Source organism: Protopterus annectens, chromosome 11.part0 (genome assembly GCF_019279795.1).
Source record: "Protopterus annectens isolate FY-2018-M chromosome 11.part0, PAN1.0, whole genome shotgun sequence".
NCBI lineage: Eukaryota > Metazoa > Chordata > Ceratodontiformes > Protopteridae > Protopterus > Protopterus annectens.
The window spans coordinates 855050741-855076606 of NC_056745.1; the positions used below are offsets into that span (position 1 = coordinate 855050741).

Genomic DNA, 25866 nt, shown 5'->3' on the forward strand with positions numbered 1-25866 from the left:
TCCTCACCTCCTTTTGGGGTTGAGGTGCCCCACTGTCGTTGTCTGTTTGAGCCTTGGGGTTGAGATCTGCCTCTTGGGTGTCTGTATCTGCCTCTCTGTGGCCTGTCTGACACTGGAAAGAACCAATTCTTTGTTGGCCAATTTCTGCTAAACCGGGGTGGCTGTACCTGTAAGAAATCCTTGACTGTTTGCATAGATTTAGCTTTATCCTCCATTTTCTTTAACACCTCTTCTACCTTAACACCAAACAAGGTGTCATGCTGTAAAGCAGCATCCAATAATTTTGCCTTAACATGATCTGGTAAACTCTGTTCTTTCAACTAAGCATGTCTTCGAATCACAGAATCTGTAACTGCAGCTCTACAAGAGGCCTCTAAAGAATCAAAACCACATTGCAGAGTATGTTTTCCCACCTGTTCAACTGCATGCAATAAATCCTGCATTTCTTTACAATCAGGAGCTTCTGAGCTAGCAAGCATTTTCTGTTTTAACTGAGCCATTAAATATTGTTGGTACTTAAGCATGTGAAACTGGCAATTTAAAGCTCTTACTGCTAAAGTTGCAGAAGTGTATACTTTCTTCCCCCATCTATCCAAAGCTCTGGAATCTCTGTCAGAGGGTACTGGATTTTTTGCAATGGAAGCCTTAACCCCTTTTGGACCCTGGGAAATAGTTTCTGGATCAGCAGAAGGGTTTTTGTAAAGAAACTTGTGAGAGTCAGGGACTCTATAGTACCTGTCTGGCTTGGCTGGAGCAGGGGGCAAAGAATCAGAAGATAAGCTGGATTCAGAGAACACATCATCCACAATGTCTAGCACAGGCAGAATAGCCAGCGGCCTGTGCTGAGGCAATAAAAGGAAATCCCTAAGCCTTTTCTTGGATTCTGAGTAATCCTGACTTTCCCAATGGAAATGCTCCCTCATGGTATGTAAAGTTTCCCCAAAAGAATAATCCTCAGGAGGAGATGCTGAAGGGATAGATTCTTCAGCATCAGAGTCCTCACAGTGGGGTAGAGAGTATCCCTGGTCTGAAGAGGAATCAGAGGAAATGGAAACCTGATCAGAGCAATCATAGTCTGTATCCTGCCTAGGCCTTTTCTCAGGAGGGGGATGGGAACCCCTGATTGGAGTAATGAGGTCTTCGGCCATTTTAAGCATCTGTTTCTTAGGCATGGAGGACTGCCCAGGAGAATGCTGTACTTGTTTCTTTGTCTTTAATGGTACCTTTGTCTTGGCTGTTGTTTTAATAGTAAGTTGTGAAGGTCTGAAAACACCCTCAGAAGCCGATGCCTGCTCAGCATCTCCGGTCCCATCTGAGGGATTAGTTTCCGTAGGCCCAATACCTTGAGTTTCCAGAGGCCTAGTTGTCTTCACGTGGGAGTCAGAAGCGGCCTGTTGCTCTGAGGTAGCGGGTGTCAGGGGCTGCGAAAGCGCCTCACTGAGAACCAGCGAATGGCCTAGAAGAGGTTCCGTCGTCGGTTTTGGACCTTGGATGCCTGTCTTTATCCTCGTCCTTGCGTTTTTTCGGTATTGAGGTCGTCTGTTGTTCCGACGGCATGGTATAATTAAACCTTCGGCCAAAGTAGTGCAAAGCAAAATCAAAACGTCTTTTTATAGTGCATTTGTTAAATCTAGCACAAAACCGACAACTAGTGACGTTGTGATCAGGGCCTAGGCATGGAATACAGTAAGAGTGGAAGTCCTTATGAGGTATTTGCTTCCCACAAGAAATACAATTATTAACTTTTTCTGACATCGGTCTGAGGCAAGAAAAAAAAGTTTCCCCAACGGGGTACTTAGCTTTATTGAAGACTTCGGATCTGAAATTCAACTTCTAAAATCTCAGGAGTTGGCCGACCAGCACTTGCGAACTGCTTCTGCTTCGGGCACCGCGCAGCAAGAAAGACTGAAGAAAATGGCGTCGGATGCATCTTATATACTCCTGGCGCACTGACTTCAGGGAAGAAGCGACAGCAACCGACGCCGGACCAAGACTTTGGAACTCTGGCCGACTGCGGGACTGCCTGACAGCAGGATAACCCACGTGTAATGACTGCAGCAGTGCAACATGATGAACATCCCTGTAATATCTATCTGGTTTTCTGGGAGCAGGAGGTAAAGAGTCAGGGACCAAGCTAGATTCTGAAAAGGCATCATCAACAATGTCCAGTACAGGGGGGATAGCTAAAGGCCTGTGTGGGGCAGGAGTAAGAAATCCCTAAGCCTCTTTTTAGAGTCAGAATAATCCTGGCTTTCCCAGCGAAAATGCTCCCTAAGAGTATGCAAGGTTTCACTAAAAGAGAAATCCTCTGGAGGGGAAGCAGAGGGAATGGAGTCCTCTGCATCAGAATCCTCAAAGGTAGATAAGGGTAAATCCTGGTCATCAGAAGAAACAGAAATTTCAGAATCCTGATCAAGAATCATAAGCAAATTCAGACCTAGGTCTCAGAGAGGGAAGGTTGGCTTCCCCTGATTAAAGTAATAAAGTCTTCAGCCATTCTTATCATTTGTTTTTTAAGCATAGAGGCCTGACCATGCAGTCTGGGCTCGGTTTTCTAGGCATTGATCGAGCTTTAGGCCTTGAAGAAGATGGCATTGGGTTTAATATGCAAATCAGTAGGCCTGAATACACCCTCAGAAATCAGTGCCTGCACAGCGGTTCCGGACCCATCCAAGGTAGAGACATCCGCAGGTTCTACAGTTGAAGCATCTCGTGGCATACCGGACTCCGAATGGGTCTCAGTAGAGGCCTGTGAATCTGAAGTAGCAGGTATCAGGGGCTGCGAAAGCGCCTCACTGAGTACCGGCGAACTGGCGACTAGCTTAGGAGAAGCATAATTGGCAGCTTTGGACCTAAGCGGTCTGTCTCTGTCTTTATCTTTGTGTTTTTTCGAAATGTCGGTAGTTGGGTGGCTTACCGAAACCATACCTGGGTAGTTGAACTGAGTACCAAAATATTTAGAGGCGTAAATATACCGACGACAAATAGTTTGTTGTTTGAATAAGGCACAAAACCGACAGTGAGGTACGTCGTGGTCAGGGCCTAGGCAAGGAATACAGTACGAATGAAAATCTTTATGAGGTATTTGCTTTCCACAAGAAATACAATTACTGACTTTTACTGACATTGGTTTAGAGCAAGAAAAAGTTTCCCCAATGGGGTACTTAGCTTAGTTGAAGACTTCGGTTCTGAAACTCGAAAACGAAAATTTCAGGAGTCGGCCAACCGGCACTTGCGAACTGCTTCTGCTTTGGGCACCACTCGGCAAGAAAGACTGATGTAATGGCGTCGACTGCATGCTTTATACCCCTGGAAGATGAGACAGCAACCGACGTAGGACCCAAGACTTTGATAATCAGGCCGACTGAGGGCTACTGCAAGCAGATAACCCAAATGTGATTACTGGAATAGTGAAACACAAAGAAAATCTATGGTTATGGTAAGTTCTTGCACAACTATTCTGTCCTTCTATTCTCACGTTGCAGTATTCATACTATTAGGGACAGTACTACTGCTCTCTATGAAGTAACATGGGGTAGGTTGGGAAGCAGACTCTATGAGACCCTGCAGGACAGACCTAGCAAACCCTGCTCTAGCCCTGGAGATCAGATCCAATGTGTAAGGCTTGGTAAAAGTATGTACAGAAGACAAAGTAGCAGCCCCTAGAATAGAGGGGTAATCAATGCCTTTGAAGAACGCTGCTGAGGAAGAAGCTGTACTGGTGGAATGGGCCTTGACAGGTAAACTCAATTGCTTTCCATGGAGGAAACAGCAAAAGGAAATCACCTTAGAGATCCAGGAGAGGCAATTGTGTGTTTACACACTGCCTTGGCCAAGGGACCTAGGATGGAAGGAAGGAGACAAATAGTTGGTCAGACTGTCTGATGGGTTTTGTCTGGTCTAAGTAGAACCTACTACGAACATCCAGGGAATGCAAAGTCCTTTCTTGAGGGTTCTGAGGCTGAGGGTATAAGACAGGTAAGTTAATGGTTTGGTTTAAGGAAATTTCATTAACCAATTTAGGCATGAAAGAAGGGTTAGTTCTGAGAAAGACCGTATCTTTATGAAAAATAAGATAGGGAGGAGAATCCATAAGGTCTTGGACCCTCCTGGCAGATGTCAGGGCCACTAACAAAGACTGTTTTCTGTGTACAGAATTTTAGGGAGGACGAGTGGGCCGTCTCAAAAGGGGCTAAGGTAAGTTTTTCCGACACAAAGTTAAGGTCCCAAGGAGTAGGGATAGGTTTGCGAGGAGGTCTTATGTGAAGAACCCCTTTCAGAAACAGCTCTAATTCCAACCTAGAAGTTAAAGGTGGAGTCAAGGGAAGGCAAGCAGAAATAGCAGAGAGGTGCACTTTCACTTAGGAATAGGTCAGGCCTGAATGTAGCAACTCACACAGGTAAGAAAGGACAATTGGGAACAGAAACTTGAAATGGGTCCTGTTTTTTCTTGAGGCACCAATGGGAACATTTTTTTCCACTTAAGTATTTTTTCTTAACAGTTGGTTTCCTGGCCTCCTGTAGGACATTGAGTACATCCTCTGAGTATAGGTGCCTAAAGGGGATCAGAACTCTATCATCCACACTGTCAGTTTGAGATTGAGACAGTGGGGATGAATTAAGGATCCCCTGTCTTGTGTGAGTAGGTTGAAGCGGTGAGGTAACTTGTGGTGATTGCCCTTGGCTAGAAGGCAGAGTAGGTGAAACCAATGCGGTCTTGGCCAGAAGGGAGTCACCAAAAGGATTTTTGGCTTGTCCTTCTGTATTTTCAGGACGACTTTGTGAATCAGACGAAATGAAGGGAAGGCATACAGGAACATTCCCTCCCATAAAAGGAAGAGAGCATCTACCCTCCATGCTTGTGGATAGGTGAACCTTCTGCAGAAGAGGGGCATCTGTCTGTTCTGAGAGGAGGCAAACTGATCTGCTTGAGGAGTACCCCACCTGTGAATTAGGTCTTGAACTACCTCCCTGTGAAGCATCCATTCATGGGAGGGAGTCAAGGTTCAGCTCAGGGTGTCTGCCATCCCATTATCTTCTGATGGGATGTAAACTGCCTGCAGGTAAATATGATGCATTGCTGCCAGGGACCAGATTTGGAGAGCTAGACTGCAGAAAGGGTAAGACTTTGTGCCTCCCTGTTTGTTTATATACCACAGGACTGTCATGTTGTCTATGATCACCTTCAGGGTGCCTGGCAGCAGGATCTCTTGAAAGACCTGCATTGCCAAGGAAAGGGCCCTTAGCTCTTTTAGATTTATGTGGTCCTTCCTTTCTTGAATGTACCACTCCCCTTGAACTTAGTGCTGGCTGTTGGCATGGTGTAAAATGGCCCTCCAACCTACATCTGATGCATCCGTGTACAGATGTTGTTTGGGTGGAGGGGTCTGCAAGTGTACCCCTTGAATAAGGGTAATGGCGGCAATCCACCAGGAGAACTCCCTTTTCAAACAGGGTAGAAGAGAAAGTTGTGTTTCCAGGGGAAGAGTGTTGGCTCCAAGCATTTCTCAAGACACACTGAAACTTTCTCATGTGCATCCTGGCTAAAGGGATCATGAGAATCAGGGAAGCCATGTATCCTAGTATTCTGAGGAACTCCCTGGCTGAGATGGTTGGTAGAGGTAGTAGGGAGTGGAAGAATAGAGTAAGAGATTCCACTTTCTGGGGAGGGACAAAGACTGACATCAAGTCCGTCCTTCTCCTGCACCCTAGGAAGACAAGGTCTTGGAAAGAAGCCATTTGAGACTTCAGGACATTCACTGTGAAGCCTAGACTCTGCAGAAACTTGCAAACCATGTCCAAGTGCTGGGACAGGGTGGGCAGGTCCTGTTGTAGAATAAGGAGGTCGTCTAAGTAGGGATAAATTGGTATTCCCTGCAGTCTGCAATGAGCAACGGCTGGGGCTAGACACTTTGTGAATACTCTTGGCAATGTGGAGAACCCAAAGGGTAAGGTAGAGAACTGAAAATGTGAAGAACCCACTGAGAAACGTAAGTATTTTCTGTAAGCGGGATGAATGGGGATATGTAGGTAAGCATCCTTCATATCCAGAGAAGCCATGAAGACTTGCTGAGGAATAAGGGGCAGAAGGTGCTGTAATGTGAGCATTTTGAAGGTGGGCACCTTGAGGAAGAGGATGAGGTGGGAGAAGTTTAGTATGGGCCTCCAGGAACCATCTTGGAACCTAAAACATTCTTGAATAAAAAAACCATGGGTAACTGATCCTCTGGAACTTGCTCTATAGTTCCCTGAAGGCGAAGTTGGTTTAGGATACAGGGAAAAAATGGCAGCTGATTGGGAGGACGCTGAGGAACTCCCTGGAAAGGTGGAGTAACCAGCCCACCAAGTCATGAAGTATCCCCTCTCGATGATGGAAAGCACCCACTTGTCTGTGGTGATTTTCTGCCAGGAGGGTAAGGAAAGGGTTAGGCGTAGGGAAGGGGGGGTGGAAATTGTCAAGGAATGAGAGTCACAGTGAAGGAGCTCTACCTGGGTCTGGCTGCCTCTGAAAGGAAGATGGCATGGTGGTGGTAGAAGTCCTAGGAGCAGACTGTTTCCTAGGACGTCTCTGTCCCCTGGACAGAGGAGCAGAGGAAGGACCGGACTGCCTCTTGACAAAGCTAGGCTTTTGAGGGTAGTTTTTATGTAATCCGGGGACTGGTGAGACAAGTAAATGTTTTAAATTTTGTAGGTCTTTACCTTTTTCCTGCAGAGACTTAAGTAACTCTGCAGAAGCAGCTCCAATGAGGGCTTTGCTGTCCAGAGGGGCATCTAACAACTTTGCTTGGTATCCAAAGGTAAAGGCTGAAGTCCCAACCATGAAAATCTTCTTAACACAGAGCCAGAAGCAGCACACTTAGAGGACGTTTCTACAGTGTCACAGCTGCACTTAATGGAGTGTCTGGTCATTTGAGAAACCGTGGACAGGAGGGTACTTGTTGAGGCTTGGCAGGAGTGTCTGGGACCTCTTACAAAAGAGTAGAGGCCTTGGTCAGAGAATCTAATACAGACTTGGCCATGTGGGTCTGGTAATTAATATCTCTAATGGCCAGGGTAGATGAAGTATATTCTTTCTTCCCTTGTCTGTTAATGCATTTACTATCTTGATCTCTAGGGAAGAGGAAGGAAGTTGCCTACAGGACTTATCAGGTGACACAGCAATGACTGCAATGTCTGCTGGAGGGTTCTTGAAAAGGTACTGCTCTTCAGCAGAAAGTTTATAAAATCTGTCTGGTCTCTTAGAAGCAGGACGCTGTGAGTTTGGGCTTTGAGAGGCAGCAGAAAAGGCATCCTGGAATCCTAGATGTAAAGGTGGGACTGCAGATGATGAGGGCTGCTCCATCTGCAAAAGTTCAAAGTATCTCTTTTTTGTCTCAGAAACATCTGAGAGCTCCCACTTGAAAAAGTTGTTTAAGGAGGGAAATGGTATCCCCAAAAGATAAATCTTCTCCAGGGGAGACAGGAGTAAGAGACTCCTCTTCTTCAGGGGTAACAAAATCCTTTGGGGATTCAATCTGAGAGCAGTAAGTTAAGGATCTGAGGAGGAAGACTGGGGCCTGACTGGGGTATCTGGTACAGGAGTACCTGAAAGGCCTTGAAAAGAGTCTGGGATAAGGTCTCCCAGGGTGGAGTAGGTTCCTTAGAACTCTGTTTCTCCTTTTGTTTTCCTTTTAAAGGAGTAGAAGGAGCAGAGGTAAGCCTGGGTGCTGACGTCATAATGGATGACAAAGCAGTAATAGTAGTAGCAGATGCAGTAGGGCCTTCAGACACCACGAGTCATGGCTCCCCCACACCATCAGGTTCAGATGGTTGAAAAAACGGGTATCTGCTGAATTGGCTTCCATTTTGGTTTCCGGTTGTAATGCAGTACCCGATATCCGGAGCGATCCGGGGCTGACACTCGCCTCGAGGATTTCACTGGATGACTGAGGCGCAGCTTGGGTGTCAGGCTGAACTTTTTTGGCCTTCTTCCTAGATGGCTCATCAGATGGGCCTGTTCCATCTTCCATACCAGACACCAAAACAGAGACTCTGATTCTCTGTAAAGTTTTAAAGCCACCAGGCTGTTTCTAAGGGTTTTAGGAACAAAAGATTGGCAAATATGACAGGCTTTGTAATTGTGAACCTCCCCTAGACAAAATAAGCACTGCTTGTGTGTGTCTTTATATGGAATCTGTCTTCCACAAGCACATTTTCCCTTAGCAGATGACATGTACGTCTGAAAATAGACAATGTAACAAAGAAAAATCCCACAAGGGTACTTATCTCAGTGCGGACAGCCGGAAAATAATCATGAAAACGGGTGGCCAAAGTCAAGCAAATGCTGGATCTCAGAGACTGGCAATCGGACATCTGAAGGACACTGCAGCAGAAAAGTTCTGAGTTGGGTACATGCAGACATCACAGATCTAGCCTATGTCAGTTTATGGCCCTCGCAAGCAATGTCGCATGTACCCCTGCTTCTAAAACTTAGGTATGCTGGCCAGATGTCCAATGATGCAGGCAGCAACTCCCTAACGTTATGAATACTGCAACATGAGAATAGAAGGACATCTTCCTGTTCCTGAATCCTTCTGTAGAATGATACATGGGTCACCATATTCTGATTCAGTTCTCATTCAATTCAAAATGTGGATTCCCTGAATATGGATTACTCAAAAGAAAGAAACCTTTATGGAATTTCAGCAAAACAGAAAAATGTTTCTCACCTTGGTTGTTGAGGCACTACATCAACACCAGCTTAATATTTAAAAACCTAAAGACAAGCCAACTATTTTAATCATGTTTTTTTGGAACAAATACTGGTTTGATCAGCAGCCATGCAACAAGACAGCTTCTAACCCATAAATCCAATCTGCCTACCTTTACTGGTTCCACATAATCATGAAAACGGGTGGCCAAAGTCGAGCAAATGTCGGATCTCAGAGACTGGCAATCAGACGTCTGAAGGACACTGCAGCAGAAAAGTTTTGAGTTGGGTACGTGCAGACGTCACAGATATAGCCTACGTCAGTTTATGGCCCTCGCAAGCAACGTCGCATGTACCCCTGCTTCAACGACTTTGGTACACTGACCGGATGTCCGGTGATGCAGGCAACAAGTCCCTAACGTTATGAATACTGCAACATGAGAATAGAAGGATACAGTACAGTTGTGTACACTTACCATAAATGTAGATGTTCGAGTGTATTCATTGTTGCAGTCATTACATTTGGGTAATCTGCTGGCAGGTTACCCTCAGTCAGCCTGAATAACAAAGCCTTGGGTCCTGTGTCAGTTGCTGTCTCTTCTTCCACGACTTCAGGTCATCAGGGGTATAAAATATGCAGCAGACGCCATTTTATTCAGTTTTTCTTGCCCCAGATGTCAGGTGCCCCCCAAATGGGGAGCAAAAAAAGAAATATATATATATATATATACACATATATATATATATATATATATATATATATATACACATACATACATAAATAAACAGTAAATATATATAAATGCACTTTTAGAAACATAAACTTTACCTTCATCTAAAAGCAAATACACCACAAAGGCTTTTGTGAATGGTGAAGGAAAGAAAAGGTATAGAAAGGGGAATGGCGGGTGGGTAACCCGGACTGCAACAGTGAATACACTCGAACATCTACATTTATGGTAAGTGTACACAACTGTACAATGTTCTTTGTGTTTCACTGTTGCAGTCATTACATTTGGGTAGAATCCCAAAGCTATGGATGAGAGGATGGAACTAAACAGCATTAGGAGTGGCTATAAGGCCCTGCAGAACTGCAGTGGCAAAGCCTGCCCTGGATTTGGAGAAGAGAGGCAAATGATAATGCTTTGTGAAGGTATGAACAGAGCTCCAAGTAGCAGCTTCTAGAATGTCTTTGGTAGGAACCCCTCTGAGAAAAGCTGCTGAAGTAGAGGCAGCTCTGGTGGAATGTGATCTGATCCCCTTGGGCACAGGTTTACCATGGTGCAAGTAGCAGAAAATAATGCAGTGGCTTATCCACTTAGAAATAGTCTGCTTCGATATGGCCTTCCCCTCTGACCCTGCAACAAATGCTACCAGTAGTTGCTCAGACTTCCTTAGAGATTTGGTCCTGTAAGTAGAATCTTAGTTGTCTGTGTACATCCAATGAATGCAGAATCCGCTCCCCCATGTTCTGCGAATTTGGGTAAAATGTTCGTAGGTGAATGGTCTGGTTAACAGCCACACTGGATACCACCTTAGGCATAAAAGAAAGATTGGTCCTGTGGGTCACCTTGCCCGGGTAAAATATAATAAAAGGCTCCACTGCCATGAGAGCCTGTAGTTCTGAAACTCTTCTTGCTGAAGTGACTGCCAAGAGAAAGGCTGTTTTCCAAGATACAAATTTTATATCCGCAGTAGCTGCTGGTTCAAAAGGAGGCAGGGTGAGGTTTTCCAGCACAAAAGTGAGGTCCCATGCAGGAGTTGGTGATCTTCCAGGAAGCCTTACATTTTTGGCCCCTCTAAGATACTGTTTAAGCAGAGGATGAGAAAAAAGGGGAGACTCTGTGTTGTAATGAGCCGAGATGGCAGAGGCATGGATTTTTATTGAAGAAAAAGATAGGCCCTTGTCAAGCACCTCAGTCAAATATTGTAAAATCTGGGGAATATTGGGCTTTGCTGCATCTGTTCTTTGCGCTTGGCTCCAAGCACAGAATATCTTCCATTTATCAGCATAAGATTTTTCAAGTACTAGGCCTTCTGGTTTCCAAAATGACATCCATCACAGATTTATTGAGAGGTGTTGTTTGAATAATTAGTTGATCAGCCATGCTGCAAGATTTAGAGTTTAGAACTAAGTGTGCAGAATTTGATAGTTCTGCTGATAGTAGATGAGCTATTTGAGGCAAGTACCATGGAGGAAGCTGAGACATATTCCTTAGTAGTGGGTACCAGTGCTAGCGAGGCCAGTCCGGAGCAAGTAGGATCATTTTTGTTTTTCCTGTCGACTTTTAGTAAGACCTTGGAGAGTAGAGGCAGAGGGGGAAAGGCATAGACTGATAGGTTTTTCCAGCTTAAGGATAGGGCATCCACTTTCCATGCTTTTTTGTGATGAGTACTTATGCAGAATTTGTCCAACTGATAATTTTGGGGAAACGCAAATAGATCTATGTCTGGGCTCCCCCATTTCTGTGTTAACATGCTGAAGATTTGTGGATCCAGTTTCCATTTGTGCGGGTCCATAAGATTTCTGCTTAGGTAGTCTGCCAGAGTATTTTGCTTTCCTGGCAGGAATTGAGCTTGAAGATGTATTTGGGAAGTCAAGGCTGTGTTCCACAAGGCCATGTCTAGTCTGCAAAGGGGGTAGGAATTTGTACCCCCCTGCTTGTTTATGTACCACATAACCGTGGCATTGTCCGTCTTTATCAGTAGTTGTCCTGGATGAAGTAAGTCCTTGAAGGCTGTCAGAGCATTCTGAACAGCTAGCATCTCTTTCTGGTTGATATGCAGATGCATTTGGTTTGGGGTCCATTTGCCCTGAATGCATCTCCCTGCCAGGTGGGCCCCCCAAGCATAGTCCGATGCGTCTGTAATTAGGGTGGCAGGGGGTAGAGTGAATGACAGTCCCTTGTTTTGGTGACATGTCTCTACCTACCAAAGAAACTCCTGTTGTAGGCAGGGAATGAGAGGAATCATCGTTTCCAGACTGTGACAGTGTTGACTCCATAAACTTTTTAGGTACCACTGAAGTTTCCTCATATGCAGTCTCGCAAATGGAATTAGTAGAATGCAGGATGCCATGAACCCCAAAGCCTGCAGAATTTGTCTTGCAGATAACTGGGTTTTTGTTGCCATTTGTTTGAAGTATGTTGTCACTTGCCTTTGTTTGTCTGGCGTGAGGTAAGCCATCTGGGCAGTTGCATTCAAGCTTGCACCCAGGAATGTAATTATTTGAGAGGGTACCAGTTGTGATTTCTTTTCGTTTATGGTGTACCCTAGGCATCTTAGAAGTCTTTTTACAAATGCCAGATGTTGAAGAAGAGTGTCCTTGTCCTCTGCTTGAATGAGACAGTCGTCCAGATAAGGATAAGTTTGAATGCTTCTTTATCTGCAGAATGCAATTACTGGTGCCAGGCACTTTGTAAAGACCCTGGGCGCAGCAGATAAGCCAAAGGGCAGTGCAGAGAATTGGTAATGCAAAAAACCTGCTTTGAAGCGGAGGTATCTTCTGCATGATTCCCATATTGTGATATGCAGGTATACCTCCTCTAGGTCTAGAGTTACTAACCAAGCATTCCTACCCAGCATAGGCAGTAGCTGTTGCAAAGTCAGCATTTGGAATTTTGGTATGTCCAGAAACGTGTTCAAAATCGATAAGTCTAGTATTGGACGCCATGAATTGTCTTTTCTGGGTACCAGGAAAAGTCTTGAATAAAATCCTTGTCCTTTTTTCTTTTCTGGTACCAGTTGAATAGCCCCCATATCCATGAGGGACGTTACTTGTTTCTGGGCCTCTGCACACTGGTTTTGTGGCAGATCCGGCCATCCATTTGGAATTGGCAAAGTATGGAAATGAAATCTGTACCCCTGGGATACTATGTCTAATACCCACTTGTCCTGGGTAATTAACTGCCAATTTTGAGCATGAAGTGCTAGTTTTCCCCCCAGGGGGCTGCCAAAAGATAAGTCTTGGTGATGGTAGAGGAAACTCATTGAGACTGCTTACTGTAGGGTTGTGCTTTGTTTCCTCCAGATTTGGAGGTGGAGGCACCCCGTTGCTTTGACCTGTAAGAACCCTGTGATAGGTATCTAGAGCCTTTTGAGCACCTGGATTTGCCTTGGGTGGCTCTGTTGGACACAGGAAAGGACCAATTTTTAGTAGGCCAGTGTCTACTGAACCTGGGTGGCTGCACTTGCAAGAAATCGTTTACAGTTTGCATAGATTTAGCTTTGTCTTCCACTTTCTTTAAAACCTCTTCTGCCTTATTACCAAACAGAGTATCATGCTGCAAAGGGGCATCCAACAATTTAGCTTTAACATGATCAGGCAGATTTTGCTCCTTGAGCCAGGCATGCCTTCTAATCACAAATCCAGTAACGGCGGCCCTACAAGAGGCCTCTCCAAGGAATCAAACCCACATTGCAAAGTATGCTTTTCAACCTGTTCTGCTGAATGCAATAATTCCTGTAACTCTATTTTCCACACAATCAGAAATCAACATAATTTTCTGTTTCAGTAAGCCCATAACATGCTGTTGATATTTAAGCATATGAAACTGGCAGTTTAAGGCCCGGACTGCCAAGGTTGCAGACGTATAAACCTTCTTTCCCCATCTATCCAGCGCCCTGGAATCTCTATCAGAGGGGGTAGAATTTTTGGCTGTAAAGGCCTTTAAACCCTTGGGACCCTGAGAAATAGTCTCAGGATCAGCAGCAGGATTTTTGAATAGAAATTTGTGGGAGTCAGGAACCCTGTAATATCTGTCTGGTTTACTAGGAGCTGGAGGCAGGGAATCAGGAGCCATGCTTGATTCCAAAAGCACATCAACAATGTCTAATACAGGAGGTATTGCCAAAGGCCTATGCTGAGGAAGAAGGAAATCCCTAAGCCTCTTTTTTGATTCAGATTTTTGATTCAGAGAAGTCCTGAAAATGTTCCCTTAAAGTATGCAAAGTCTCTCCAAAAGAGTAATCCTCAGGAGGAGATGCAGATGGGATGGATTCCTCTGCATCAGAATCCTCATAGGGTGGAATAGAAAATGCCTGATCAGAAGAAATGGAAACATGATCTGAAGATTCATAATCAGTTCCTTGCCTAGGCCTCTTAGCAGGGGGGGTTGGGAACCCCTGATCAAGGTAATTAAATCCTCAGCCATTTTGATCATCTGTTTTTTAGGCATAGGGGACTGAGTACGTGGCTCATGCGTCAGTTTTTTAGACATAGAAGATGTTTTCGACCTTGTTTTTGTTGCTGGCGTCAGTTTAATATAAAAATGTTGAGGCCTGAAAACACCCTCAGAAGCTGGTGCCTGCTCAGCGGCTCCAGACCCATCCAAGGGAGAGACATCTGCGGGTTCAATACTAATGGGTCTCGGTAGAGGCCTGCGACTCAAAAGTAGCGGGTATCAGGGGCTGCAAAAGCACCTCACTGAGTACTGGCGAACCTGCGACTGGCTTAGGAGAAGCTTCGTCATCGGTTTTGGACCTTGACGGTCTGTTTCCGTCTTTTTCTTTGCGTTTTTTGTGAACTCCGGTAGTCGAATTGCTAACCGACAACATTTCAGGATAAATAAATCTTGTACCAAAATATTTAGAAGCAAAAATATACCGACGCTTAATACTGCGTTGGTTAAATCTAGCACAAAACCAACAGCAGGGCACGTTGTGATCTGGGTCTAGGCAAGGAATATAGTACAAATGAAAATCCTTATGAGGTATTTGCTTCCCACAAGTAATGCAATTATTAACTTTTACTGACATCGGTAAGGAGCAAGAAAAAGTTTCCCCAACGGGGTACTTGGCTTTAGTTTGAAGATTTTGGTTCTGAAACTCGAATACGAAAATTTCAGTAGTCGACCGACTGGCACTTGCAAACTGCTTCTGCTTCGGGCACCGCGCAGCAAGAAAGACTGAATAAAATGGCGTTGGCTGCATGTTTTACACCCCTGACGACCTGAAGTCATGGAAGAAGAGACAGCAACCAACGCAGGACCCAAGACTTTGTTATTCAGGCCGACTGAGGGCAACCTGCCAGCAGATTACCCAAATGTAATGACCGCAACAGTGAAACACGAAGAACATCTGCCTGCTCTTGAATCCTTCTGTAGAATGATACATGGGTCACCATATTCTGATTCAGTTCTCATTCAGTTCAAAATGTGGATTCCCTGAATATGGATTACTGAAAAAAAAAACCTTTACGGAATTTCAGCAAAGCAGAAAAATGCTTCTCACCTTGGTTGTTGTGGCACTACAACACCAGCTTATCTAGCCAGAATTAAATATTTAAAAACCTAAAGACAAGCCAACTATTTTAATCATGTTTTTTTTGGAACAAATACTGGTTTGATCAGCAACCATGCAACTAGACAGCTTCTAACCCATAAATCTAATCTGCCCACCTTTACTGGTTCCACCAGAAATACACACACACACACACACACACACACACACACACACACACACACACACACACACACACACATATATATATATATATATATATATATATATATATATATATATATATATATATATATATATATACGTATACATATATGTGTGTGTGTGTAGGCATACGAAACTTCATCTGCTGGCCAAAAGTGCCTGCTAGCTAGCCTGCCACACTGCAAAGTTTGAGTCCCCATACAAATGGGGCATATATTAGATCTTCCTTCAAAGGATTACCTGCAACAGGACTTGGACTTTAGAGGAACACTTAAAATATGTTCATAAATTATGTGGGGTGTTGGTTTAATATAGGCAGGTTAGTCTTGAGGAGTTCATTCACCTGGATAAGCAGTGATGCATGTTCACCAGCATGCCCATTGCATGCCAAACCCTGGGGCAGTATATAGGCCATGCACAGTGCGGTTAGGGACCCATAAGAACAAAATTCAAAGCACCTTGATGGATGCCAAAAATGAAGGCCTCCTCATAGCAAACCTTTTCTCTCTGGTGATGGATGGGATGAACTGACTGAGTGGTTGAAAAAGGGGGGGGCTGATGACTGAGGCAGCAGGTCGCAAAAAGGACCCAAAACTTGGATAAATGCAACTTGATCACCCAAAGAAAGGCACTCAAACAATGCCCAGCTGTCTTGTAAAACACTACAAACATTCCACCTGCCATAAATATTCCCCTCCAGTCAAGTTAATCTTCTGCATTAAACAAATATTCAAAATTCATAATCTGTTCTAAAAGAATAATGCTAAGATCTGCTTTTTAACTTCCTCTCAGTAAGCACTATAGTCACAGTAAGTGTAAAGCAGACTTTAGGGAGAAAGTGAATACGGCAACAGTGAAGAGAAGGATATCTACTGTTGTGATAAGATTTTAAACAACTGTACGAGGTCCTTCCATATCACTGCTAAAGCGAGTACAAAAGCTCAATAAGAAAAGTACAGTTGTGTACACTTACCATAAATGTAGATGCTCGAGGGTATTCACTGTTGCAGTCATCACATTTGGGTTATCTGCTTGCAGGTAGCACTGGTCGGCCTGATTACCAAAGTCTTGGGTCCTGCGTCAGTTGCTGTCTCATCTTCCATGACGTCAGGTAGTCAGGGGTATAAAGCGTGCAGCCGACGCCATTACATCAGTTTTTCTTGCCCCAGATGTCAGGTGCCCCCATAATAATAGCATAATAAACAAGAATAGAGGTACAGTCAACAGAACTCAGGGGGCTGGGGGGAGGGTAACCAGGACTGCAACAGTGAATACACTCGAACATCTACATTCATGGTAAGTGTACACAACTGTACTATGTTCTTCGTGTTTCACTGTTGCAGTCATCACATTTGGGTAGATTCCCAAAGCTAAGAATGGGAGGAGGCAATTAGATAGCATTAGGACCAGCTAAAAGGCCCTGCAAGACTGCAGTGGCAAAGCCAGCACTGGATTTAGAAAAGAATTGGCAAGTGGTAATGCTTGGTGAAGGTATGAATGGAGCTCCAGGCAGCAGCTTCCAAGATGTCCCTGGTAGGGACACCTCTGAGAAAGGCTGTAGAGGTAGATGCAGCCCTGGTGGAATTAGGTCTTATCCCCTGTGGGGTAGGTTTTCCATGGTGCTGATAGCAGAAATGAATGCAATGGCCTATCCACTTAGAAATGATTTGCTTTGAAATGGCTTGCTTTGAAATGGCCTTCCATTCTGCCCCTGCAACAAATGCAACCAGCAGCTGTTCATATTTCCTGAGAGGTTTAGTCCTGTCCAAGCAAAATCGAAGTTATCTGTGCACGTCCAAGGAGTGCAGTATTCATTCCCCTTTGCTCTGTGGATTAGAAAAGAAGATTGGCAAATGAATGGACTGATTAAGGGACACACTGGATACCACCTTGGGCATGAAGGAAGGATTGGTCCTGAGTGACACCCTGTCCACATGAAAGATGATGAAAGGCTCCACTGCCATGGGGGCCTGTAATTCAGACACCCTTCTTGCTGAAGTAATGGCTAGAAGGAAGGCTGTTTTCCATGAAAGGAATTTCAACTCTACATTTGCAGCTGGCTCAAAGGGAGGTAAAGTGAGCTTTTCCAATACAAAGTTAAGGTCCCAGGCTGAAGTAGGGGCTCTCCTGGGTGGTCTTAAGTTTTTGGCCCCTCTGAGGAGATGCTTCAGAGGATGAGAGAAGAGGGGTGACTCTGTATTGTAATGTGCTGAAATGGCCGAGGCATGAATTTTGATGGAAGGCCCTTGTGAAGCATCTCAGTTAAGTATTGAAGAATATGTGGTAAATTGGGCACCCCTGTGCCCATCCCCTGAGTTTGGCTCCAGGAACAGAATCTTTTCCATTTTTCAGTATAGGAGTTTCTAGTACTAGGCCTCCTTGCCTCGAGAATGATATCCATCACTTGCTTACTGAGGGATGGTAACGAAGAGATAAGGTAATTAGCCAGGCTGCAAAGTTCAGGGTTTGAAGCTGTGGGTGCAGAACCCGGATCTCCTGCTGGGACAGCAGGGCAGGGGTCTGAGGCAGGTGCCATGGTTCCAGCAGTGACACGCTGTGCAAGAGGAGGTACCAGTGCTGGCATGGCCAGTCTGGTGCAATCAGTATTGTCCTTGGCTTGTCCTTTTTAATCTTTAGCAGCACTTTGGAGAGGAGAGGCAGAGGGGGAAAGGCATAAACTGATAGGTTTTTCCAGGTGAAGGACAGGGCATCCACTTCCCAAGCTTGTTTGTGGGGAGTCCTTGTGCAGAATTTGTCCAATTGGTAGTTCTGAGGGGAGGCAAACAGGTCTATCTCTTGGCTCCCCCCAATTGTTTCTCAACATGTTGAATATCTTTGGTTCCAGTTTCCACTCTTGTGAGTCCATGAGATTTCTGCTTAGGTCGTTTGCCAGTGTATTTAGTTTGCCTGGCCAGTATTGAGCTTGTAGGTGCACTTGGTAGCTCATGGCTGTGTTCCACAGAGCCATAGCTAGTCTGCAGAGAGGGTATGAGTGGGTTCCCCCCTGCTTGTTTATCTACCACATAACAGTGGTGTTGTCCGTCTTTACCAATAATTGTCCTGGAAGAATGTGGTCCCTGAAGGCTGTCAGAGCATTCTGTACAGCTAACATTTCTTTTTGATTGATATGCAGGTGCATTTGATTTGGGTTCCATTTGCCTTGAATGCACTGCCCTGCCAAGTGAGCCCACCATGCATAGTCTGATGCGTCTGTTGTTAGGATTTGGGCAGCAGGGGGTAGAGTGAATGGCAGTCCCTTGTTTTGGTGGCAGGCCTCTGCCCACCAAAGGAACTCTATCTTTAGACAAGGTATGATAGGAATCATTGATTCTAGGTCCTGAGAATGTTGACACAATAGGCTTTTTAGATACCATTGTAGTTTCGTCATATGCAGTCTTGCATATGGAATCAGTAGAATGCAAGAGGCCATGAACTCCAGGGCTTGCAGCATTTTCCTTGCAGATAGCTGGGTCTTTGTGGCCAGAAGTTTGAAGTAGGCTGTAAAATGAACTTGTTTCCCTGGCGTGAGGTAGGCCATCTGGGAAGTTGTATTCAAGCTTGCTCCCAGGAATACAATTTGTTGACAGGGTACTACATGTGATTTCTTTTTGTTTATGGTGTACCCCAGAGAAGTTAGTAATTTCTTTACAAATGCTATATGATGTAATAGTATGTCCTGGCTTTCTGCCTGAATTAGACAACCATCCAGGTATGGATATATTTGAATACTTCTTTGTATGCAAAATGCAATGACTGGATCTAGGCACTTTGTGAATACCCTGGGCACAGTAGATAAGCCAAAGGGCAGTGCAGAGAACAGATAGTGCATGTAGCCTGCTCTGAAGCGCAGGTATCTTCTGCAAGATTCCCTTATTGGGATGTGCAGGTAGGCTTCCTTTAAATACAGTGCTGCCAACCAGGCATTTTTGCCTAGCATGGGAAGCAGCTGATAAAGAGTTAGCATTTTGAATTTTGGGATTTCCAAGAAAGTGTTTAGGATAGACAGGTCCAGAATAAGACACCAGGAATGGTCTTTTCTGGGTACCATAAAAAGTCTTGAGTAGAATCCTTGCCCCCATTGCTCTTCTGGGACAGGTTGAATAGCCCTGATGCATAGAAGAGAGATAACTTGCCTTTGAGCCTCTGCTGACTGATTTGGGGGTAGGTCTGGCCAACCATTTGGGGTTGGTAAGGAGTGGAAGTGGAATCTGTAACCTTGGGAAACTATATTTAAAACCCATTTGTCTTGGGTAATGAGCTCCCAATTATTTGCACACAGGGCGATCTTTCCCCCTAAAGGAACAGTCAGTTGAGCAGGGCTTGGAAGGTTTAAAGTTGAGTCATTGTGACAGTTTACCATAGGGGGTGTCTTACTACTCCCAGCTTTGGAAGTGGAAGCCCCCCACTGCTTAGGCCTGTGAGTACCTTGGGACTGAAGCCTGGGTGTTCTGCTGGTTCTTGGTTTGGACTGAAGGCCTGGAAGAGGCAGGAAAGGACCAATTCTTAGAAGGCCAATGCCTACTAAATCTGGGAGGCTGTACCTGCAGGAAATCTTTAACAGTTTGCATAGATTTAGCTTTTTCCTCCATCTTTTTAAGTACTTCTTCTGCTTTGTTGCCAAACAGGCGGTCTTGGTTTAAGGGAGCATCCAGTAATTTAGCTTTATCATCATCTGGCAAAGATTGCTCCTTAAGCCAAGTATGCCTTCTTAGTACAAACCCAGTGATAGCAGCCCTGCAAGATGCCTCTAATGAATCAAAACCACATTGTTAAGCATGTTTTCCAACTTGTTCAGCAGAATGCATTAAATCCTGTAATTCTTTATTTTAAGCATGGTCAGGAATCAACATCATTTTCTGTTTAAGCAATCCAATAATATGTTGCTGATACTTTAACATATGAAACTGGCAGTTTAAGGCCCTAATGGCCAAAGTTGCAGAAGTGTATACCTTCTTACCCCATCTATCCAGGGCCCTGGAATCTCTATCAGAGGGGGTAGGGTTTTTGGCAGTAGTAGCCTTGATGCCCTTGGGTCCCTGTGAAATGGTCTCAGGATCCACAGTAGGATTTTAAAGAGGAACTTTTGAGAGTCTGGTACCCTGTAATACCGGTCAGGTTTTCTGAGAGCAAGAGGTAAAGTGTCAGGGGCCAGGCTAGATTCCAAGAAGGCATCACTGTCCAGTACAGGAGGGATGGCTAAAGGCCTGTACTGAGGTAGGAGTAAGAATTCCCTAAGCCTCTTTTTGGAGTCAGAGTAATCCTGGCTTTCCCAGTGGAAATGCTCCCTAAGAGTATGCAAGTTTTCACCAAAAGAGAAATCCTGTAGATGGGAAGCAGAGGGAATGGAGTCCTCTGCATCAGAATCATCTAGGTAGATAAGGGCAACTCCCGGTCATCAGTCAGAGAAATCAGAAGAATCAGAAGGAAAATCAGTCCTAGGTCTCAGAGTGAGAAGGGTGGCTTCCCCTGATTAGAGTAATAACGTCTTCAACCATTCGTATCGTTTATTTTTTAGGCATAGGGGCCTGACCATGCAGTCTGGGTGTCGGTTTTCTAGGTGTGGATAGAGTTTTAGGCCTTGAAGAAGAAGATGGCATCAGTTTAATATGTAAGTCAGTAGGCCTGAATACACCCTCAGAAGCCAGTGCCTGCACATCGGCTCTGGACCCATCCAAGTTAGAGATATCCGCAGGTACCATAGTCGAAGAAGCATCTCACGGCATACCGGACTCCGAATGGGTCTCAGTAGAGGCCTGTGAATCTGAAGTAACGGGTATCAGGGGCTGCAAAACTGCCTGAGTACCGGCGAACTGGCAACTAGCTTAACGGAAGCGTCGTCGGCAGCTTTGGACCTATGCGGTCTGTCTCTGTCTTTATCTTTGCATTTTTTCAGAATGTCGGTAGTCGGGTGGCTTACCGAAGCCAACTCTAGATAATTGAACAGAGTACCAAAATAGTTAGATGCGAAAATGAACCAATGACGAATAGTTTGAGGATTGAATAAGGCACAAAACCGACAGCAAAGGATGTTGTTGTCTGGGCCTAAGCAAGAAATGCGGTACAAATGAAAATCTTTATGAGGTATTTGCTTTCCACAAGTAATACAATTGTTAACTTTTACTGACATCGGTTTAGAGCAAGAAAAAGGATCCCCAACGGGATAGCTTTGTTGAAGACTTCGGATCTGAAACTCGAAAACAAAAATTTCAGGAGTCGGCCGACCGGCACTTGCGAACTGCTTCTTCTTCGGGCACCGCATGGCAAGAAAGACTGATGTAATGGCATTGGCTGCATGCTTTATACCCCTGATTACCTGATGTCATGGAAGATGAGACCGCAACCAACACAGGACCCAAGACTTTGATAATCAGGCCGACTGAGGGCTACCTGCAAGCAGATAACCCAAATGTAATGACTGCAACACTGAAACATGAGGAACATCGCAAATATTTCCTGAAATGGGGTTGAATAGGGATGTGAAGATAGGCATCTTTGAGATTCAGAAAGACCAGGAAAGCTGGAGGTAGAAAAAAAATAAATAAATAAGTGTCACCTTCAGGTACCTTCTTTCCTGGAAAACAAAAACATTCTGGAATAAAACGCCTCCCCCCTTTGAGGAGTAGAAACTGCTTGGATGGTACCTTGAGACAAAAGGGCCTGTTCATGAGGAGGTTGAGGAATGCCCAGAAAAAGAGGAAGGGATTTCCACACCATGAAGTATCCGTGACGATTGAGGGAAAGAACCCAAGAATCCTGAGTGATCCTTAACCAACCAGGAAGGGACAGGGAAAGACGAAGAGACAGAGGAACCTTACTTAGGATGGAGGGAAGACGACAGTCAGTCAGAACCTGGCTTGTCTGGAAAAGGAGGCTTCTGAGTAGTAGGAGTCTGAGTAAACTCAGCAGGAGGGGAAGCCTGTCTAGAACCCTTTTCACCTTCAGGAGGAGGGCGAGACAGTCTATTCACAAAAGCAGGCTTAGAGGGATAATTTCTCTAAAATTTAGCAATAAGGAATCAAAAATATGCTTCAATTCCTGTAAGGCCTTGCCCTTTTCTCGCAGAAACTTAAAAAGCTCAACTGCTACAGAACCAAAAAAATGTTTATTTTAAAGGGGAGCATCCATCTATTTAGCCTTGAAATCATCAGGCAAAGGCTGGAGGCCAAGCCAAGAGTAATGCCTCAACAAAGAACCTACGGCAGCAGCTCTAGAACTGCATCATAACTACATTTAATAGAATGGTGAGCCTATTGACAAGAGGACCCCAACAAAGAGGGCGCCAAAACCTTCCCCTCAGAATCAGGAAGGTCAGAGATAACCAGATACACCTGAGAAAGAATAGCTAGGACATACCTGGTCATATGGGCTTGATAATTAATAGCCCGAAAGGCCAGTATAGCAGCAGTATACACATTTTTGCCCAGCTGTTCCATGGCCCTACTATCCTTGTCAGAAGGAAGTAATTTAGTAGCAGGCAAGAGCTTGGAAGGTTTGTCAGAAGATACAGATACAACAGAGGGGTCAGCAGAAGGACATTTGTAGAGTAACAGCCATCAGGCACTTTATAAAACCTGTCAATCTTTTTAGGGGCTGAAGGTAGGGATCAGGACCTTGAGAAGCTGCTGAAAAAGTGCTGAACAGGGCAGCAAGGACCAGAGGGACAGCAGAGGACTTGGGGGACTCCATAAGGAGGAGTTCATAATTCCTCTTCTGGACATCAGAAACCAGAGTACAGTCCCAGTTAAACAATTCCATAATACCAGATATAGTATTCCCAAAAGAAAGATCCTTAAAGGGAGAATCTGGACTAACTGAATCCTCCTCCTCAGAAACACAGTCCAAAGGAGAAGGAATCAGAGAGAAGTAAGCCAAGGATTCTTCCCCACTGTCCAAGTCCTTATTGAAAGAGTCCTGTTCCCTAGGCCTCTAAAGTGGAGTAGAAGACCAATGGGGGGTAGGAACAGAAACTCCCTGGGGAGGCTTCAAGGCCATGAGTGCATTAAACATCCCCCATGTAAAATCCTGCCATTCCTGCTGGGGATCTCTGACAGCAGAGGAAATTTGTTTAGTTTTCTGCTTTTTCTTTTGAGGGGACTTCAGCCCTAAAGACCTTAAGTGGTTCAGACCCTCACTAACACTCAAAACACTGCAAATCTCCTCAAACAAGAATCCGCAGAACATCCCTCAGTCCCTCGGATATAATCAAGCTGAGGTTCCTCCTCAACATCCACAACGGTCATCTGCAGAGCCTTCAAAGACCTGCAAGAAGCTGGATTCATGCCAGCCTCCAATGCGGTCACAGCAGAAGAATCCGACATAACTGGATGATCCTCCAGGCTTTCACCAGCCTCAAGAGAGACATCCAGGGGAGCCAGTACAGCAGCCGAAATTGACCCATCATTTTTGGTCTTCTTCTTGGCAGATGACTGACCTTCAGGACAGGACTATTCCTCCATCACACCTTGTGCCAACAACTTAATACATTGGTTCGCCAGGTAGGTAGACAAGGAGGAGAGATGACTATGAAGGGTCTTAGGAACAAATGCTTGACAAATCAAGCATGTAGTACGGTCATGAGAAGCACCCAAACAAAAAAGACACTGCTTGTGACAGTCCCTATGGGGAATCTGTCCTCCACACACTGACATTTTTCCTTTCTGGATGACAGGTAATCTCACTAACCAAAAGAAAATAAGAGAAGAAAACTTAAAATGGCTTGGTAAACAGCACAAAGAAGAATTCAGAATGATGATCAAAGATGGCATTTGGACTGGTGGCAAATAAGTTCTGAGGTACTTATGTCAGTACATCACCTTTATGCCCTATGCCATGAGTAAGGAGCATACACATGATCTAAGACATTCATAAAATCCTAAGGCTTTGGAATACTTGCCAAATGCTGGGCTTCCCTAGGCAGGGAATCCCTTTACCAAAGAATACTGCAACAGTGATTTGGAAGGGACATCTGCTTACTCACCCTTCCCACAGGTGGCTTGAGGACTACAATTGCTGCATGGCTCTCATTATATGCTTTCTTGTTTCCCCAGCTTTACAGAGGACAGCTCTGCATTTACAGCAATATCCAACCTACAATTATAAAAAGTGGGTGACGCATCCAGCAACCACTAGGTCAAATCAATGATGCAGACTAGCAGCTTCCCTCCCTCTGACAATTAGCGAGCAGGTGTCAGCTGCTTAAGCTCATCTTCTTCTGTCTGATCCCTCAGACACCTAGCTGATAAAACACAGGCCATCAAAGGCATAGTATGGGCTGCACCTCTTTATGCCATTGGACCAGGTCCTACACTGTGCTGTTTTTAGGCTTTTATGCTAATCCACTAACAGTGAGGAGCAAATGCAACATCTAGATCCAAAGCTTCCTATTTTCTTCAGCCGTTTGTTTTAGTGAGAAGATTCCGGATATCTGCATTTGAAGCATTTTCTGAATGCAGTTTATATTTTTGTATTTCCAAACACAAACTCTTTACAGCAAATATATGTCCTCCTATTGCAAATACATGTCTCCAGTTCTGCAAATACTTCTCTACGAAGACCCTCTGTAATGTCTACATGGTGGCTACACAAAGACGCACTACCAATGTGACTAATCTCCCCAAAATCCTTAATCAAAATGAAACCTATAGAAGAAACTGTAATACCTGAAACACAGCTTCTTGCAGACAGATCATTAGCATTTAAAGGCATATATCCCATTTATGATACTCCCATACCTCCATCTCCTGAAATACAACTCTAAGCTTACAAACCCCTATATAAAAAGGAAACATTTAGTTTCAATATAAAACATTTTTCTTCTTTCCTCCCAAGTTTTATATTTGCTTTTCCGTATATGCATTTCATGATTTTGAGTCTCTGCAGTTTGTAGTTCTTCCAATATTGCTTTCAGACATATTTTACTCCATTTATCCTTCAGACTTATAAGTAAGTGCTGCTCAAGTCATTTTGAAGTCAGTTTACAATTCTGAGCAAATGTGTCCAAAAAAGGGCACAAATATTTTTCAGGACATAATTTTAATGAAACAAAAAATATAAGGAAGAGCTCAACTAACTCAATGCTTCAAGAAAAGTAAAAGAACATGTAAGTTCAGGTTTCATTTAAATGTAATTTGTTAAACAAAAATACAATATTCTCTTTGCACAAGTCTGGAAATGCAGCCATATTAAACAAGCCATCACAATGTGTATACTGTTTCAGAGAATGTACTTTCAATTAGTGAAAATACCCTTCAGTCACAAATACTGATAAGAACAGAATGTGCAGTACATTTGAGTACAAACACATTTTGTTTGTACGGTACAAGGCTTGGGAACCAAAGTTAAAGAGGGACGTAGACATTTACAGGGTTTTGGTATTATTAGGAGAAACTTCAGACAGTCAGTCAAGTTAGTTTGTTTGGACTGACATGAAGAAAGTCACTGCAGTACAGACACTCCAGAATATTGATGACATTATTCAGGAGGATCAGAATATGAGTGGAGAAGCTACGGACATAATTACAAGAATATTAGTACAGAAACTACAGACATAATTATCAGCACTGCTATTGGAGACCGTACATTTCTGAGTACAGAACTTATAGACAGTATAATGTGTGCGGAAGCTACAGACATTAAGATTTGATTCAGATATTGTTGACATTTACCTCCACTGTACATAATAAAGCATTCTTAACTGAACTACAGGGTATGCAGACTTTATTCTGAAAAGCACA

At 44.2% G+C, this 25866-nt stretch overlaps 1 protein-coding gene across 2 annotated transcripts in view; it reads right to left on the reverse strand.

The window, feature by feature from the left end:
• Nucleotides 1–25866, reverse strand: part of HSPA14 (heat shock protein family A (Hsp70) member 14) — a 580056-nt gene that overhangs the window by 314467 nt on the left and 239723 nt on the right. The gene's annotated exons all lie outside the window — the stretch shown is intronic.